The sequence below is a fragment of the Somniosus microcephalus genome, unplaced genomic scaffold (assembly GCF_052327205.1).
Source record: "Somniosus microcephalus isolate GS21.2 unplaced genomic scaffold, FLI_Smic_1.0 unresolved_chr4, whole genome shotgun sequence".
Classification (NCBI taxonomy): domain Eukaryota; kingdom Metazoa; phylum Chordata; class Chondrichthyes; order Squaliformes; family Somniosidae; genus Somniosus; species Somniosus microcephalus.
In genome coordinates, this window is record NW_028225182.1 from 8,009,419 (window position 1) to 8,027,199 (window position 17,781).

Below are 17,781 nucleotides of genomic sequence, written 5' to 3' on the forward strand. Positions count from 1 at the left end.
GAAATTTGGGACATACAAGCTTGGTATCTGCATACCAACCACGGTTACGGGACTGTTTGCTGCCTGAATCAATGACGGTTGATTTATTGTTCTCGACATCAGATGATAGGCTCAACCTCTCATTCCCAGTTCCAAATAAGAGGGGGAGAAAGATATGTGTTGTCCAGGGCTTCGTTTGACTGCACAGCAGAATTCTCAACATTTTCTTTGCAAGCTGCATTCGGCTGGCATACTTGCTGAAATTGAAAGCAGTGCTTCTTGAAACGTAGGCATTGCACTTCGTATTCTTCGAAAAAAGTTAACAATTGCTTATCTTTCGTGCAGCTGTGCCTTGCAAAGATTATACTCATTTTACCTGGCAGGACTGCAATGCAATCTGCCATGAGCAGTCTGAAAAAGAAGCTGAGATTTGTGAACCGATAGCCATCAAGGCAGCTGTGTGATTTACTCAGAACCGAGGCTCAGCAGAGGGGCAAGTGGGCAACCTGACGTTAAGGATGAGACCAGGCCGAGACAAAGTATAATGGTGGAGATGGTAATGTTGTTGATTTTGAGAAAAGAATCTAGGGAACTGCTCAGCAAAGGTTCCATGGTGTAATGGTAAGCACTCTGGGCTCTGAATACAGCGATCCGAGTTCAAATCTCGGTGAAACTTGAATTATTGTTGCCCCAGCTGCGGGAAATTTGGGACACACAAGATTGGCATCTGCATACCAACCACGGTTACGGGACCGTTTGCTGCCTGAATCGATGACGGTTGATTTATTGTTCTGGACATCAGATGATAGGCTCAACCTCTCATTCCCAGTTCCAAATAAGTGGGGGAGAAAGATGTGTGTTGTCCAGTGCTTCGTTTGACTGCACAGCAGATTGCTCAACATTTTCTTTGCAAGCTGCATTCGGCTGGCATACTTGTTGATAATTGAAAGCAGTGCTTCTTGAAACGTAGACATTGCACTTCGTATTGTCGAAAAAAGTTAACAATTGCTTATCTATCGTGCAGCAGTGCCTTGCAAAGATTATTCACATTTTACCTGGCAGGACTGCAATACAAGATGCTATGAGCACTGTGAAAAAGAAACAGAGATTTGTGAACCGATAGCCATCAAGGCAGCTGTGTGATTTACTCAGAACCGAGGCTTAGCAGAGGGGCAAGTGGGCAAGCTGAAGGTAAGGATGAGACCAGACCGAGACAAAGTATAATGGTGGAGACGGTAATGTTGTTGATTTTAAGAAAAGATTCAAATAAATTTATCAGCAAAGGTTCCATGGTGCAATGGTAAGCACTCTGGGCTCTGAATCCAGCGATCCGAGTTCAAATTTCGGTGGAACCTGAATTATTGTTGTCCCAGCTGCTGAAATTTGGGACACACAAGCTTTGGTATCCGCATACCAACCAAGGTTACGGGACCGTTTGCTGCCTGAATCAATGACGGTTGATTTATTGTTCTCGACATCAGATGATAGGCTCAACCTCTCATTCCCAGTTCCAAATAAGAGGGGGAGAAAGATGTGTGTTGTCCAGTGCTTCGTTTGACTGCACAGCAGAATGCTCAACATTTTCTTTGCAAGCTGCATTCGGCTGGCATACTTGCTGAAATTGAAAGCAGTGCTTCTTGAAAAGTAGGCATTGCACTTCGTATTCTTCGAAAAAAGTTAACAATTGCTTATCTTTCGTGCAGCTGTGCCTTGCAAAGATTATACTCATTTTACCTGGCAGGGCTGCAATGCAATCTGCCATGAGCAGTGTGAAAAAGAAGCTGAGATTTGTGAACCGATAGCCATCAAGGCAGCTGTGTGATTTGCTCAGAACCGAAGCTGAGCAGAGGGGCAAGTGGGCAAGCTGAAGTTAAGGATGAGACCAGGCCGAGACAAAGTATAATGGTGGAGATGGTAATGTTGTTGATTTTGAGAAAAGAATCTAAAGAACTGTTCAGCAAAGGTTCCATGGTGTAATGGTAAGCACTCTGGACTCTGAATCCAGCGATCCGAGTTCAAATCTCGGTGAAACCTGAATTCTTGTTGTCCCAGCTGCTGGAAATTTGGGACATACAAGCTTGGCATCTTCATAACAACCACGGTTACGGGCCCGTTTGCTGCCTGGATCAATGACGGTTGGTTTATTGTTCTCGACATCAGATGACAGGCTCAACCTCTCATTCCCAGTTCCAAATAAGAGGGGGAGAAAGATGTGTGTTGTCCAGTGCTTCGTTTGACTGCACAGCAGAATGCTCAACATTTTCTTTGCAAGCTGCATTCGGATGGCATACTTGCTGAAATTGAAAGCAGTGCTTCTTGAAACGTAGGCATTGCACTTCATATCCTCGAAAAAAGTTAACAATTGCTCATCTTTCGTGCAGCAGTGCCTTGCAAAGATTATACTCATTTTACCTGGCAGGACTGCAATGCAATCTGCCATGAGCAGTGTGAAAAAGAAGCTGAGATTTGTGAACCGATAGCCATCAAGGCAGCTGTGTGATTTGCTCAGAACCGAAGCTTAGCAGAGGGGCAAGTGGGCAAGCTGAAGTTAAGGATGAGACCAGTCCGAGACAATGTATAATGGTGGAGATGGTAATGTTGTTGATTTTGAAAAAGAATCTAGGGACTGTTCAGTGAAGGTTCCATGGTGTAATGGTAAGAACTCTGGGCTCTGAATCCAGCGATCCTGGTTCAAATCTCGGTGGAAACTGAATTCTTGTTGTCCCAGCGGCTGAAATTTGGGACATACAAGCTTGGTATCTGCATACCAACCACGGTTACGGGACCGTTTGCTGCCTGAATCAATGACAGTTGATTTATTGTTCTCGACATCAGATGATAGGCTCAACCTCTTATTCCCAGTTCCAAATAAGAGGGGGAGAAAGATGTGTGTTGTCCAGTGCTTCGTTTGACTGCACAGCAGAATGCTCAACATTTTCTTTGCAAGCTGCATTCGGATGGCATACTTTCTGAAATTGAAAGCAGTGCTTCTTGAAACGGAGGCATTGCACTTCATATTCTCGAAAAAAGTTAACAATTGCTCATCTTTCGTGCAGCAGTGCCTTGCAAAGATTATACTCATTTTACCTGGCAGGACTGCAAAGCAATCTGCCATGAGCAGTGTGAAAAAGAAGCTGAGATTTGTGAACCGATAGCCATCAAGGCAGCTGTGTGATTTGCTCAGAACCGAAGCTTAGCAGAGGGGCAAGTGGGCAAGCTGAAGTTAAGGATGAGACCAGTCCGAGACAATGTGTAATGGTGGAGATGGTAATGTTGTTGATTTTGAAAAAGAATCTAGGGACTGTTCAGCGAAGGTTCCATGGTGTAATGGTAAGCACTCTGGGCTCTGAATCCAGCGATCCGAGTTCAAATCTCGGTGGAACCTGAATTCTTGTTGTCCCAGCTGCTGAAATTTGGGACATACAAGCTTGGCATCTTCATAACAACCACGGTTATGGGACCGTTTGCTGCCTGGATCAATGACGGTTGATTTATTGTTCTCGACATCAGATGACAGGCTCAACCTCTTATTCCCAGTTCCAAATAAGAGGGGGAGAAAAATGTGTGTTGTTCAGTGCTTCGTTTGACTGCACAGCAGAATGCTCAACATTTTCTTTGCAAGCTGCATTCGGATGGCATACTTGCTGAAATTGAAAGCAGTGCTTCTTGAAACGGAGGCATTGCACTTCATATTCTCGAAAAAAGTTAACAATTGCTCATCTTTCGTGCAGCAGTGCCTTGCAAAGATTATACTCATTTTACCTGGCAGGACTGCAATGCAATCTGCCATGAGCAGTGTGAAAAAGAAGCTGAGATTTGTGAACCGATAGCCATCAAGGCAGCTGTGTGATTTACTCAGAACCGAGGCTGAGCAGAGGGGCAAGTGGGCAAGCTGAAGTTAAGGATGAGACCTGGCCGAGACAAAGTGTAATGGTGGAGGCGGTAATGTTGTTGATTTTAAGAAAAGATTCCAATAAATTTATCAGCAAAGGTTCCATGGTGTAATGGTAAGCACTCTGGGCTCTGAATCCAGTGATTCCAAGTTCAAATCTCGGTGGAACCTGAATTCTTGTTGTCCCAGCTGCTGGAAATTTGGGACATGCAAACTTGGCATCTTCATAACAACCATGGTTATGGGCCCGTTTGCTGCCTGGATCAATGACGGTTGGTTTATTGTTCTGGACATCAGATGATAGGCTCAACCTCTTATTCCCAGTTCCAAATAAGCGGGGGAGAAAGATGTGCGTTGTCCAGTGCTTCGTTTGACTGCACAGCAGAATGCTCAACATTTTCTTTGCAAGCTGCATTCGGCTGGCATACTTGCTGAAATTGAAAGCAGTGCTTTTGAAACGTAGGCATTGCACTTCGTATTCTCGAAAAAGGTTAACAATTGCTTATCTTTCGTGCAGCTGTGCCTTGCAAAGATTATACTCATTTTACCTGGCAGGGCTGCAATGCAATCTGCCATGAGCAGTGTGAAAAAGAAGCTGAGATTCGTGAACCGATAGCCATCAAGGCAGCTGTGTGATTTGCTCAGAACCGAAGCTTAGCAGAGGGGCAAGCTGAAGTTAAGGAAGAGACCAGGCCGAGACAAAGTAGAATGGTTGAGATGGTAATGTTGTTGATTATGAGAAAAGAATCTAGGGCACTGTTGAGCAAAGGTTCCATGGTGTAATGGTAAGCACTCTGGGCTCTGAATCCAGTGATCCATAGTTCAAATCTCGGTGGAACCTGAATTCTTGTTGTCCCAGCTGCTGGAAATTTGGGACATGCAAACTTGGCATCTTCATAACAACCATGATTATGGGCCCGTTTGCTGCCTGGATCAATGACGGTTGGTTTATTGTTCTGGACATCAGATGATAGGCTCAACCTCTTGTTCCAAATAAGCGGGGGAGAAAGATGTGCGTTGTCCAGTGCTTCGTTTGACTGCACAGCAGAATGCTCAACATTTTCTTTGCAAGCTGCATTCGGCTGGCATACTTGCTGAAATTGAAAGCACTGCTTTTCAAACGTAGGCATTGCACTTCGTATTCTCGAAAAAGGTTAACAATTGCTTATCTTTCGTGCAGCTGTGCCTTGCAAAGATTATACTCATTTTACCTGGCAGGACTGCAATGCAATCTGCCATGAGCAGTGTGAAAAAGAAGCTGAGATTTGTGATCCGATAGCCATCAAGGCAGCTGTGTGATTTGCTCAGAACCGAAGCTGAGCAGAGGGGCAAGTGGGCAAGCTGAAGTTAAGGATGAGACCAGGCCGAGACAAAGTATAATGGTGGAGATGGTAATGTTGTTGATTTTGAGAAAAGAATCTAAAGAACTGTTCAGCAAAGGTTCCATGGTGTAATGGTAAGCACTCTGGACTCTGAATCCAGCGATCCGAGTTTAAATCTCGGTGGAACCTGAATTCTTGTTGTCCCAGCTGCTGGAAATTTGGGACATACAAGCTTGGCATATTCAAAACAACCACGGTTATGGGACCGTTTGCTGCCTGGGTCAATGACGGTTGATTTATTGTTCTCGACATCAGATGACAGGCTCAACCTCTCATTCCCAGTTCCAAATAAGAGGAGGAGAAAGATGTGTGTTGTCCAGTGCTTCGTTTGACTGCACAGCAGAATGCTCAACATTTCCTTTCCAAGCTGCATTCGGCTGGCATACTTGCTGAAATTGAAAGCAGTGCTTCTTGAAACGTAGGCATTGCACTTCGTATTCTCGAAAAAAGTTAACAATTGCTTATCTTTCGTGCAGCAGTGCCTTGCAAAGATTATACTCATTTTACCTGGCAGGACTGCAATGCAATCTGGCATGAGCAGTGTGAAAAAGAAGCTGAGATTTGTGAACTGATAGCCATCAAGGCAGCTGTGTGATTTGCTCAGAACCGAAGCTTAGCAGAGGGGCAAGTGGGCAAGCTGACGTTAAGGATGAGACCAGGCCGAGACAAAGTATAATGGTGGAGATGGTAATGTTGTTGATTTTGAGAAAAGAATCAAGGGACTGTTCAGCAAAGGTTCCATGGTGTAATGGTGAGCACTCTGGACTTTGAATCCAGCGATGCGAGTTCAAATCTCGGTGGAACCTGACTTCTTTTAGTCCCAGCTGCTGAAATTTGGGACATACAAGCTTGGTATCTGCATACCAACCACGGTTACGGGACTGTTTGCTGCCTGAATCAATGACGGTTGATTTATTGTTCTCGACATCAGATGATAGGCTCAACCTCTCATTCCCAGTTCCAAATAAGAGGGGGAGAAAGATATGTGTTGTCCAGGGCTTCGTTTGACTGCACAGCAGAATGCTCAACATTTTCTTTGCAAGCTGCATTCGGCTGGCATACTTGCTGAAATTGAAAGCAGTGCTTTTGAAACGTAGGCATTGCACTTCGTATTCTCGAAAAAGGTTAACAATTGCTTATCTTTCGTGCAGCTGTGCCTTGCAAAGATTATACTCATTTTACCTGGCAGGGCTGCAATGCAATCTGCCATGAGCAGTGTGAAAAAGAAGCTGAGATTCGTGAACCGATAGCCATCAAGGCAGCTGTGTGATTTGCTCAGAACCGAAGCTTAGCAGAGGGGCAAGTGGGCAAGCTGACGTTGAGGATGAGACCAGGCCGAGACAAAGTACAATGGTGGAGATGGTAATGTTGTTGATTTTGAGAAAAGAATCTAAGGGACTGTTCAGCGAAGGTTCCATTGTGTAATGGTGAGCACTCTGGACTTTGAATCCAGCGATCCGAGTTCAAATCTCGGTGGAACCTGAATTCTTGTTGTCCCAGCTGCTGAAATTTGGGACATTCAAGCTTGTAATCTGCATACCAACCAAGGTTACGGGACCGTTTGCTGTCTGAATCAATGACGGTTGATTGATTGTGCTCGACATCAGATGATAGGCTCAACCTCTCATTCCCAGTTCCAAATAAGACGGGGAGAAAGATGTGTGTTGTCCAGTGCTTCGTTTGACTGCACAGCAGAATGCTCAAAATTTTCTTTGCAAGCTGCATTCGGCTGGCATACTTGCTGAAATTGAAAGCAGTGCTTCTTGAAACGTAGGCATTGCACTTCGTATTCTCGAAAAAAGTTAACAATTGCTTATCTTTCGTGCAGCAGTGCCTTGCAAAGATTATACTCATTTTACCTGGCAGGACTGCAATCCAATCTGCCATGAGCAGTGTGAAAAAGAAGCTGAGATTTGTGAACCGATAGCCATCAAGGCAGCTGTGTGATTTGCTCAGAACCGAAGCTGAGCAGAGGGGCAAGTGGGCAAGCTGAAGTTAAGGATGAGACCAGGCCGAGACAAAGTATAATGGTGGAGATGGTAATGTTGTTGATTTTGAGAAAAGAATCTAAAGAACTGTTCAGCAAAGGTTCCATGGTGTAATGGTAAGCACTCTGGACTCTGAATCCAGCGATCCGAGTTTAAATCTCGGTGGAACCTGAATTCTTGTTGTCCCAGCTGCTGGAAATTTGGGACACACAAGCTTGGCATATTCAAAACAACCACGGTTATGGGACCGTTTGCTGCCTGGGTCAATGACGGTTGATTTATTGTTCTCGACATCAGATGACAGGCTCAACCTCTCATTCCCAGTTCCAAATAAGAGGAGGAGAAAGATGTGTGTTGTCCAGTGCTTCGTTTGACTGCACAGCAGAATGCTCAACATTTCCTTTCCAAGCTGCATTCGGCTGGCATACTTGCTGAAATTGAAAGCAGTGCTTCTTGAAACGTAGGCATTGCACTTCGTATTCTCGAAAAAAGTTAACAATTGCTTATCTTTCGTGCAGCAGTGCCTTGCAAAGATTATACTCATTTTACCTGGCAGGACTGCAATCCAATCTGCCATGAGCAGTGTGAAAAAGAAGCTGAGATTTGTGAACTGATAGCCATCAAGGCAGCTGTGTGATTTGCTCAGAACCGAAGCTTAGCAGAGGGGCAAGTGGGCAAGCTGACGTTAAGGATGAGACCAGGCCGAGACAAAGTATAATGGTGGAGATGGTAATGTTGTTGATTTTGAGAAAAGAATCAAGGGACTGTTCAGCAAAGGTTCCATGGTGTAATGGTGAGCACTCTGGACTTTGAATCCAGCGATGCGAGTTCAAATCTCGGTGGAACCTGAATTCTTTTTGTCCCAGCTGCTGAAATTTGGGACATACAAGCTTTGTATCTGCATACCAACCACGGTTACGGGACTGTTTGCTGCCTGAATCAATGACGGTTGATTTATTGTTCTCGACATCAGATGATAGGCTCAACCTCTCATTCCCAGTTCCAAATAAGAGGGGGAGAAAGATATGTGTTGTCCAGGGCTTCGTTTGACTGCATAGCAGAATGCTCAACATTTTCTTTGCAAGCTGCATTCGGCTGGCATACTTGCTGAAATTGAAAGCAGTGCTTCTTGAAACGGAGGCATTGCACTTCGTATTCTTCGAAAAAAGTTAACAATTGCTTATCTTTCGTGCAGCTGTGCCTTGCAAAGATTATACTCATTTTACCTGGCAGGACTGCAATGCAATCTGCCATGAGCAGTGTGAAAAGGAAGCTGAGATTTGTGAACCGATAGCCATCAAGGCAGCTGTGTGATTTGCTCAGAACCGAAGCTTAGCAGAGGGGCAAGCTGAAGTTAAGGATGAGACCAGGCCGAGACAAAATATAATGGTGGAGATGGTAATGTTGTTGATTTTGAGAAAAGAATCTAATGAACTGTTCAGCAAAGGTTACATGTTGTAATGGTAAGCACTCTGGACTCTGAATCCAGCGATCCGAGTTCAAATCTCGGTGGAACCTGAATTATTGTTGTCCCAGCTGCTGGAAATTTGGGACATACAAGATTGGCATCTGCATACCAACCACGGTGACAGGACCGTTTGCTGCCTGAATCGATGACGGTTGATTTATTGTTCTGAACATCAGATGATAGGCTCAACCTCTCATTCCCAGTTCCAAATAAGCGGGGGAGAAAGATGTGTGTTGTCCAGTGCTTAGTTTGACTGCACAGCAGATTGCTCAACATTTTCTTTGCAAGCTGCATTCGGCTGGCATACTTGTTGATAATTGAAAGCAGTGCTTCTTGAAACGTAGACATTGCACTTCGTATTCTCGAAAAAAGTTAACAATTGCTTACCTATCGTGCAGCAGTGCCTTGCAAAGATTATTCACATTTTACCTGGCAGGACTGCAATACAAGATGCTATGAGCAGTGTGAAAAAGAAACAGAGATTTGTGAACCGATAGCCATCAAGGCAGCTGTGTGATTTACTCAGAACCGAGGCTTAGCAGAGGGGCAAGTGGGCAATCTGAAGTGAAGGATGAGACCTGGCCGAGACAAAGTATAATGGTGGAGACAGTAATGTTGTTGATTTTAAGAAAAGATTCAAATAAATTTATTAGCAAAGGTTCCATGGTGTAATGGTAAGCACTTTGGGCTCTGAATCCAGCGATCCGAGTTCAAATCTCAGTGGAACCTGAATTATTGTTGTCCCAGCTGCTGAAATTTGGGACACACAAGCTTGGCATCTGCATACCAACCAAGATTACGGGACCGTTTGCTGCCTGAATCAATGAAGGTTGATTTATTGTTCTCGACATCAGATGACAGGCTCAACCTCTCATTCCCAGTTCCAAATAAGAGGGGGAGAAAGATGTGTGCTGTCCAGTGCTTCGTTTGACTGCACAGCAGAATGCTCAACATTTTCTTAGCAAGCTGCATTCGGCTGGCATACTTGCTGAAATTGAAAGCAGTGCTTCTTGAAAAGTAGGCATTGCACTTCGTATTCTTCGAAAAAAGTTAACAATTGCTTACCTTTCGTGCAGCTGTGCCTTGCAAAGATTATACTCATTTTACCTGGCAGGGCTGCAATGCAATCTGCCATGAGCTGTGTGAAAAAGAAGCTGAGATTTGTGAACCGATAGCCATCAGGGCAGCTGTGTGATTTGCTCAGAACCGAAGCTTAGCAGAGGGGCAAGCTGAAGTTAAGGAAGAGACCAGGCCGAGACAAAGTAGAATGGTGGAGATGGTAATGTTGTTGATTTTGAGAAAAGAATCTAGGACACTGTTGAGCAAAGGTTCCATGGTGTAATGGTAAGCACTCTGGGCTCTGAATCCAGTGATTCCAAGTTCAAATCTCGGTGGAACCTGAATTCTTGTTGTCCCAGCTGCTGGAAATTTGGGACATGCAAACTTGGCATCTTCATAACAACCATGGTTATGGGCCCGTTTGCTGCCTGGATCAATGACGGTTGGTTTATTGTTCTGGACATCAGATGATAGGCTCAACCTCTTATTCCCAGTTCCAAATAAGCGGGGGAGAAAGGTGTGCGTTGTCCAGTGCTTCGTTTGACTGCACAGCAGAATGCTCAACATTTTCTTTGCAAGCTGCATTCGGATGGCATACTTTCTGAAATTGAAAGCAGTGCTTCTTGAAACGGAGGCATTGCACTTCATATTCTCGAAAAAAGTTAACAATTGCTCATCTTTCGTGCAGCAGTGCCTTGCAAAGATTATACTCATTTTACCTGGCAGGACTGCAAAGCAATCTGCCATGAGCAGTGTGAAAAAGAAGCTGAGATTTGTGAACCGATAGCCATCAAGGCAGCTGTGTGATTTGCTCAGAACCGAAGCTTAGCAGAGGGGCAAGTGGGCAAGCTGAAGTTAAGGATGAGACCAGTCCGAGACAATGTGTAATGGTGGAGATGGTAATGTTGTTGATTTTGAAAAAGAATCTAGGGACTGTTCAGCGAAGGTTCCATGGTGTAATGGTAAGCACTCTGGGCTCTGAATCCAGCGATCCGAGTTCAAATCTCGGTGGAACCTGAATTCTTGTTGTCCCAGCTGCTGAAATTTGGGACATACAAGCTTGGCATCTTCATAACAACCACGGTTATGGGACCGTTTGCTGCCTGGATCAATGACGGTTGATTTATTGTTCTCGACATCAGATGACAGGCTCAACCTCTTATTCCCAGTTCCAAATAAGAGGGGGAGAAAAATGTGTGTTGTTCAGTGCTTCGTTTGACTGCACAGCAGAATGCTCAACATTTTCTTTGCAAGCTGCATTCGGATGGCATACTTGCTGAAATTGAAAGCAGTGCTTCTTGAAACGGAGGCATTGCACTTCATATTCTCGAAAAAAGTTAACAATTGCTCATCTTTCGTGCAGCAGTGCCTTGCAAAGATTATACTCATTTTACCTGGCAGGACTGCAATGCAATCTGCCATGAGCAGTGTGAAAAAGAAGCTGAGATTTGTGAACCGATAGCCATCAAGGCAGCTGTGTGATTTACTCAGAACCGAGGCTGAGCAGAGGGGCACGTGGGCAAGCTGACGTTAAGGATGAGACCAGGCCGAGACAAAGTATAATGGTGGAGATGGTAATGTTGTTGATTTTGAGAAAAGAATCAAGGGACTGTTCAGCAAAGGTTCCATGGTGTAATGGTGAGCACTCTGGACTTTGAATCCAGCGATGCGAGTTCAAATCTCGGTGGAACCTGAATTCTTTTAGCCCCAGCTGCTGAAATTTGGGACATACAAGCTTGGTATCTGCATACCAACCACGGTTACGGGACTGTTTGCTGCCTGAATCAATGATGGTTGATTTATTGTTCTCGACATCAGATGATAGGCTCAACCTCTCATTCCCAGTTCCAAATAAGAGGGGGAGAAAGATATGTGTTGTCCAGGGCTTCGTTTGACTGCACAGCAGAATGCTCAACATTTTCTTTGCAAGCTGCATTCGGCTGGCATACTTGCTGAAATTGAAAGCAGTGCTTTTGAAACGTAGGCATTGCACTTCGTATTCTCGAAAAAAGTTAACAATTGCTTATCTTTCGTGCAGCTGCGCCTTGCAAAGATTATACTCATTTTACCTGGCAGGGCTGCAATGCAATCTGCCATGAGCAGTGTGAAAAAGAAGCTGAGATTCGTGAACCGACAGCCATCAAGGCAGCTGTGTGATTTGCTCAGAACCGAAGCTTAGCAGAGGGGCAAGTGGGGAAGCTGACGTTAAGGATGAGACCAGGCCGAGACAAAGTATAATGGTGGAGATGGTAATGTTGTTGATTTTGAGAAAAGAATCTAATGAACTGTTCAGCAAAGGTTACATGCTGTAATGGTAAGCACTTTGGACTCTGAATCCAGCGATCCGAGTTCAAATCTCGGTGGAACCTGAATTATTGTTGTCCCAGCTGCTGGAAATTTGGGACATGCAAACTTGGCATCTTCATAACAACCATGGTTATGGGCCCGTTTGCTGCCTGGATCAATGACGGTTGGTTTATTGTTCTGGACATCACATGATAGGCTCAACCTCTCATTCCCAGTTCCAAATAAGCGGGGGAGAAAGATGTGTGTTGTCCAGTGCTTAGTTTGACTGCACAGCAGATTGCTCAACATTTTCTTTGCAAGCTGCATTCGGCTGGCATACTTGTTGATAATTGAAAGCAGTGCTTCTTGAAACGTAGACATTGCACTTCGTATTCTCGAAAAAAGTTAACAATTGCTTATCTATCGTGCAGCAGTGCCTTGCAAAGATTATTCACAGTTTACCTGGCAGGACTGCAATACAAGATGCTATGAGCAGTGTGAAAAAGAAACAGAGATTTGTGAACCGATAGCCATCAAGGCAGCTGTGTGATTTACTCAGAACCGAGGCTTAGCAGAGGGGCAAGTGGGCAAGCTGAAGTGAAGGATGAGACCTGGCCGAGACAAAGTATAATGGTGGAGACGGTAATGTTGTTGATTTTAAGAAAAGATTCAAATAAATTTATTAGCAAAGGTTCCATGGTGTAATGGTAAGCACTCTGGGCTCTGAATCCAGCGATCCGAGTTCAAATCTCGGTGGAACCTGAATTATTGTTGTCCCAGCTGCTGAAATTTGGGACACACAAGCTTGGTATCTGCATACCAACCAAGATTACGGGACCGTTTGCTGCCTGAATCAATGAAGGTTGATTTCTTGTTCTCGACATCAGATGATAGGCTCAACCTCTCATTCCCAGTTCCAAATAAGAGGGGGAGAAAGATGTGTGCTGTCCAGTGCTTCGTTTGACTGCACAGCAGAATGCTCAACATTTTCTTAGCAAGCTGCATTCGGCTGGCATACTTGCTGAAATTGAAAGCAGTGCTTCTTGAAAAGTAGGCATTGCACTTCGTATTCTTCGAAAAAAGTTAACAATTGCTTACCTTTCGTGCAGCTGTGCCTTGCAAAGATTATACTCATTTTACCTGGCAGGGCTGCAATGCAATCTGCCATGAGCTGTGTGAAAAAGAAGCTGAGATTTGTGAACCGATAGCCATCAGGGCAGCTGTGTGATTTGCTCAGAACCGAAGCTTAGCAGAGGGGCAAGCTGAAGTTAAGGAAGAGACCAGGCCGAGACAAAGTAGAATGGTGGAGATGGTAATGTTGTTGATTTTGAGAAAAGAATCTAGGACACTGTTGAGCAAAGGTTCCATGGTGTAATGGTAAGCACTCTGGGCTCTGAATCCAGTGATTCCAAGTTCAAATCTCGGTGGAACCTGAATTCTTGTTGTCCCAGCTGCTGGAAATTTGGGACATGCAAACTTGGCATCTTCATAACAACCATGGTTATGGGCCCGTTTGCTGCCTGGATCAATGACGGTTGGTTTATTGTTCTGGACATCAGATGATAGGCTCAACCTCTTATTCCCAGTTCCAAATAAGCGGGGGAGAAAGATGTGCGTTGTCCAGTGCTTCGTTTGACTGCACAGCAGAATGCTCAACATTTTCTTTGCAAGCTGCATTCGGCTGGCATACTTGCTGAAATTGAAAGCAGTGCTTTTGAAACGTAGGCATTGCACTTCGTATTCTCGAAAAAGGTTAACAATTGCTTATCTTTCGTGCAGCTGTGCCTTGCAAAGATTATACTCATTTTACCTGGCAGGGCTGCAATGCAATCTGCCATGAGCAGTGTGAAAAAGAAGCTGAGATTCGTGAACCGATAGCCATCAAGGCAGCTGTGTGATTTGCTCAGAACCGAAGCTTAGCAGAGGGGCAAGCTGAAGTTAAGGAAGAGACCAGGCCGAGACAAAGTAGAATGGTGGAGATGGTAATGTTGTTGATTTTGAGAAAAGAATCTAGGGCACTGTTGAGCAAAGGTTCCATGGTGTAATGGTAAGCACTCTGGGCTCTGAATCCAGTGATCCATAGTTCAAATCTCGGTGGAACCTGAATTCTTGTTGTCCCAGCTGCTGGAAATTTGGGACATGCAAACTTGGCATCTTCATAACAACCATGGTTATGGGCCCGTTTGCTGCCTGGATCAATGACGGTTGGTTTATTGTTCTAGACATCAGATGATAGGCTCAACCTCTTGTTCCAAATAAGCGGGAGAGAAAGATGTGCGTTGTCCAGTGCTTCGTTTGACTGCACAGCAGAATGCTCAACATTTTCTTTGCAAGCTGCATTCGGCTGGCATACTTGCTGAAATTGAAAGCACTGCTTTTGAAACGTAGGCATTGCACTTCGTATTCTCGAAAAAGGTTAACAATTGCTTATCTTTCGTGCAGCTGTGCCTTGCAAAGATTATACTCATTTTACCTGGCAGGACTGCAATGCAATCTGCCATGAGCAGTGTGAAAAAGAAGCTGAGATTTGTGAACCGATAGCCATCAAGGCAGCTGTGTGATTTGCTCAGAACCGAAGCTGAGCAGAGGGGCAAGTGGGCAAGCTGAAGTTAAGGATGAGACCAGGCCGAGACAAAGTATAATGGTGGAGATGGTAATGTTGTTGATTTTGAGAAAAGAATCTAATGAACTGTTCAGCAAAGGTTACATGTTGTAATGGTAAGCACTCTGGACTCTGAATCCAGCGATCCGAGTTCAAATCTCGGTGGAACCTGAATTATTGTTGTCCCAGCTGCTGGAAATTTGGGACATGCAAACTTGGCATCTTCATAACAACCATGGTTATGGGCCCGTTTGCTGCCTGGATCAATGACGGTTGGTTTATTGTTCTGGACATCACATGATAGGCTCAACCTCTCATTCCCAGTTCCAAATAAGCGGGGGAGAAAGATGTGTGTTGTCCAGTGCTTAGTTTGACTGCACAGCAGATTGCTCAACATTTTCTTTGCAAGCTGCATTCGGCTGGCATACTTGTTGATAATTGAAAGCAGTGCTTCTTGAAACGTAGACATTGCACTTCGTATTCTCGAAAAAAGTTAACAATTGCTTATCTATCGTGCAGCAGTGCCTTGCAAAGATTATTCACATTTTACCTGGCAGGACTGCAATACAAGATGCTATGAGCAGTGTGAAAAAGAAACAGAGATTTGTGAACCGATAGCCATCAAGGCAGCTGTGTGATTTACTCAGAACCGAGGCTTAGCAGAGGGGCAAGTGGGCAAGCTGAAGTGAAGGATGAGACCTGGCCGAGACAAAGTATAATGGTGGAGACGGTAATGTTGTTGATTTTAAGAAAAGATTCAAATAAATTTATTAGCAAAGGTTCCATGGTGTAATGGTAAGCACTCTGGGCTCTGAATCCAGCGATCCGAGTTCAAATCTCGGTGGAACCTGAATTATTGTTGTCCCAGCTGCTGAAATTTGGGACACACAAGCTTGGTATCTGCATACCAACCAAGATTACGGGACCGTTTGCTGCCTGAATCAATGAAGGTTGATTTCTTGTTCTCGACATCAGATGATAGGCTCAACCTCTCATTCCCAGTTCCAAATAAGAGGGGGAGAAAGATGTGTGCTGTCCAGTGCTTCGTTTGACTGCACAGCAGAATGCTCAACATTTTCTTAGCAAGCTGCATTCGGCTGGCATACTTGCTGAAATTGAAAGCAGTGCTTCTTGAAAAGTAGGCATTGCACTTCGTATTCTTCGAAAAAAGTTAACAATTGCTTACCTTTCGTGCAGCTGTGCCTTGCAAAGATTATACTCATTTTACCTGGCAGGGCTGCAATGCAATCTGCCATGAGCTGTGTGAAAAAGAAGCTGAGATTTGTGAACCGATAGCCATCAGGGCAGCTGTGTGATTTGCTCAGAACCGAAGCTTAGCAGAGGGGCAAGCTGAAGTTAAGGAAGAGACCAGGCCGAGACAAAGTAGAATGGTGGAGATGGTAATGTTGTTGATTTTGAGAAAAGAATCTAGGACACTGTTGAGCAAAGGTTCCATGGTGTAATGGTAAGCACTCTGGGCTCTGAATCCAGTGATTCCAAGTTCAAATCTCGGTGGAACCTGAATTCTTGTTGTCCCAGCTGCTGGAAATTTGGGACATGCAAACTTGGCATCTTCATAACAACCATGGTTATGGGCCCGTTTGCTGCCTGGATCAATGACGGTTGGTTTATTGTTCTGGACATCAGATGATAGGCTCAACCTCTTATTCCCAGTTCCAAATAAGCGGGGGAGAAAGATGTGCGTTGTCCAGTGCTTCGTTTGACTGCACAGCAGAATGCTCAACATTTTCTTTGCAAGCTGCATTCGGCTGGCATACTTGCTGAAATTGAAAGCAGTGCTTTTGAAACGTAGGCATTGCACTTCGTATTCTCGAAAAAGGTTAACAATTGCTTATCTTTCGTGCAGCTGTGCCTTGCAAAGATTATACTCATTTTACCTGGCAGGGCTGCAATGCAATCTGCCATGAGCAGTGTGAAAAAGAAGCTGAGATTCGTGAACCGATAGCCATCAAGGCAGCTGTGTGATTTGCTCAGAACCGAAGCTTAGCAGAGGGGCAAGCTGAAGTTAAGGAAGAGACCAGGCCGAGACAAAGTAGAATGGTGGAGATGGTAATGTTGTTGATTTTGAGAAAAGAATCTAGGGCACTGTTGAGCAAAGGTTCCATGGTGTAATGGTAAGCACTCTGGGCTCTGAATCCAGTGATCCATAGTTCAAATCTCGGTGGAACCTGAATTCTTGTTGTCCCAGCTGCTGGAAATTTGGGACATGCAAACTTGGCATCTTCATAACAACCATGGTTATGGGCCCGTTTGCTGCCTGGATCAATGACGGTTGGTTTATTGTTCTGGACATCAGATGATAGGCTCAACCTCTTGTTCCAAATAAGCGGGGGAGAAAGACGTGCGTTGTCCAGTGCTTCGTTTGACTGCACAGCAGAATGCTCAACATTTTCTTTGCAAGCTGCATTCGGCTGGCATACTTGCTGAAATTGAAAGCACTGCTTTTGAAACGTAGGCATTGCACTTCGTATTCTCGAAAAAGGTTAACAATTGCTTATCTTTCGTGCAGCTGTGCCTTGCAAAGATTATACTCATTTTACCTGGCAGGACTGCAATGCAATCTGCCATGAGCAGTGTGAAAAAGAAGCTGAGATTTGTGAACCGATAGCCATCAAGGCAGCTGTGTGATTTGCTCAGAACCGAAGCTGAGCAGAGGGGCAAGTGGGCAAGCTGAAGTTAAGGATGAGACCAGGCCGAGACAAAGTATAATGGTGGAGATGGTAATGTTGTTGATTTTGAGAAAAGAATCTAAGGGACTGTTCAGCGAAGGTTCCATGGTGTAATGGTGAGCACTCTGGACTTTGAATCCAGCGGTCCGAGTTCAAATCTCGGTAGAACCTGAATTCTTGTTGTCCCAGCTGCTGAAATTTGGGACATTCAAGCTTGTAATCTGCATACCAACCACGGTTACGGGACCGTTTGCTGTCTGAATCAATGACGGTTGATTGATTGTGCTCGACATCAGATGATAGGCTCAACCTCTCATTCCCAGTTCCAAATAAGACGGGGAGAAAGATGTGTGTTGTCCAGTGCTTCGTTTGACTGCACAGCAGAATGCTCAAAATTTTCTTTGCAAGCTGCATTCGGCTGGCATACTTGCTGAA

At 44.7% G+C, this 17,781-nt stretch overlaps 11 non-coding genes across 11 annotated transcripts; all 11 read left to right on the top strand.

Annotated features, from left to right (window-relative positions):
* Positions 1 to 3,292: 3,292 nt before the first annotated feature.
* On the top strand, positions 3,293 to 3,364 carry trnaq-cug (transfer RNA glutamine (anticodon CUG)). The gene has a single exon. It is a non-coding gene; the product is annotated as a tRNA-Gln (tRNA).
* A 1,946-nt stretch (positions 3,365 to 5,310) lies between these two features.
* On the top strand, positions 5,311 to 5,382 carry trnaq-cug (transfer RNA glutamine (anticodon CUG)). Its single transcript has one exon. It is a non-coding gene; the product is annotated as a tRNA-Gln (tRNA).
* Positions 5,383 to 5,987: 605 nt separating this feature from the next.
* Positions 5,988 to 6,059, top strand: trnaq-uug (transfer RNA glutamine (anticodon UUG)). The gene has a single exon. It is a non-coding gene; the product is annotated as a tRNA-Gln (tRNA).
* A 604-nt stretch (positions 6,060 to 6,663) lies between these two features.
* trnaq-uug (transfer RNA glutamine (anticodon UUG)) lies at positions 6,664 to 6,735 on the top strand. Its single transcript has one exon. It is a non-coding gene; the product is annotated as a tRNA-Gln (tRNA).
* A 605-nt stretch (positions 6,736 to 7,340) lies between these two features.
* On the top strand, positions 7,341 to 7,412 carry trnaq-cug (transfer RNA glutamine (anticodon CUG)). Its single transcript has one exon. It is a non-coding gene; the product is annotated as a tRNA-Gln (tRNA).
* Positions 7,413 to 8,017: 605 nt separating this feature from the next.
* On the top strand, positions 8,018 to 8,089 carry trnaq-uug (transfer RNA glutamine (anticodon UUG)). Its single transcript has one exon. It is a non-coding gene; the product is annotated as a tRNA-Gln (tRNA).
* Positions 8,090 to 10,713: 2,624 nt separating this feature from the next.
* trnaq-cug (transfer RNA glutamine (anticodon CUG)) lies at positions 10,714 to 10,785 on the top strand. The gene has a single exon. It is a non-coding gene; the product is annotated as a tRNA-Gln (tRNA).
* A 604-nt stretch (positions 10,786 to 11,389) lies between these two features.
* Positions 11,390 to 11,461, top strand: trnaq-uug (transfer RNA glutamine (anticodon UUG)). The gene has a single exon. It is a non-coding gene; the product is annotated as a tRNA-Gln (tRNA).
* A 1,283-nt stretch (positions 11,462 to 12,744) lies between these two features.
* Positions 12,745 to 12,816, top strand: trnaq-cug (transfer RNA glutamine (anticodon CUG)). The gene has a single exon. It is a non-coding gene; the product is annotated as a tRNA-Gln (tRNA).
* A 2,618-nt stretch (positions 12,817 to 15,434) lies between these two features.
* Positions 15,435 to 15,506, top strand: trnaq-cug (transfer RNA glutamine (anticodon CUG)). Its single transcript has one exon. It is a non-coding gene; the product is annotated as a tRNA-Gln (tRNA).
* Positions 15,507 to 17,445: 1,939 nt separating this feature from the next.
* On the top strand, positions 17,446 to 17,517 carry trnaq-uug (transfer RNA glutamine (anticodon UUG)). The gene has a single exon. It is a non-coding gene; the product is annotated as a tRNA-Gln (tRNA).
* The last annotated feature ends 264 nt before the right edge of the window (positions 17,518 to 17,781 follow it).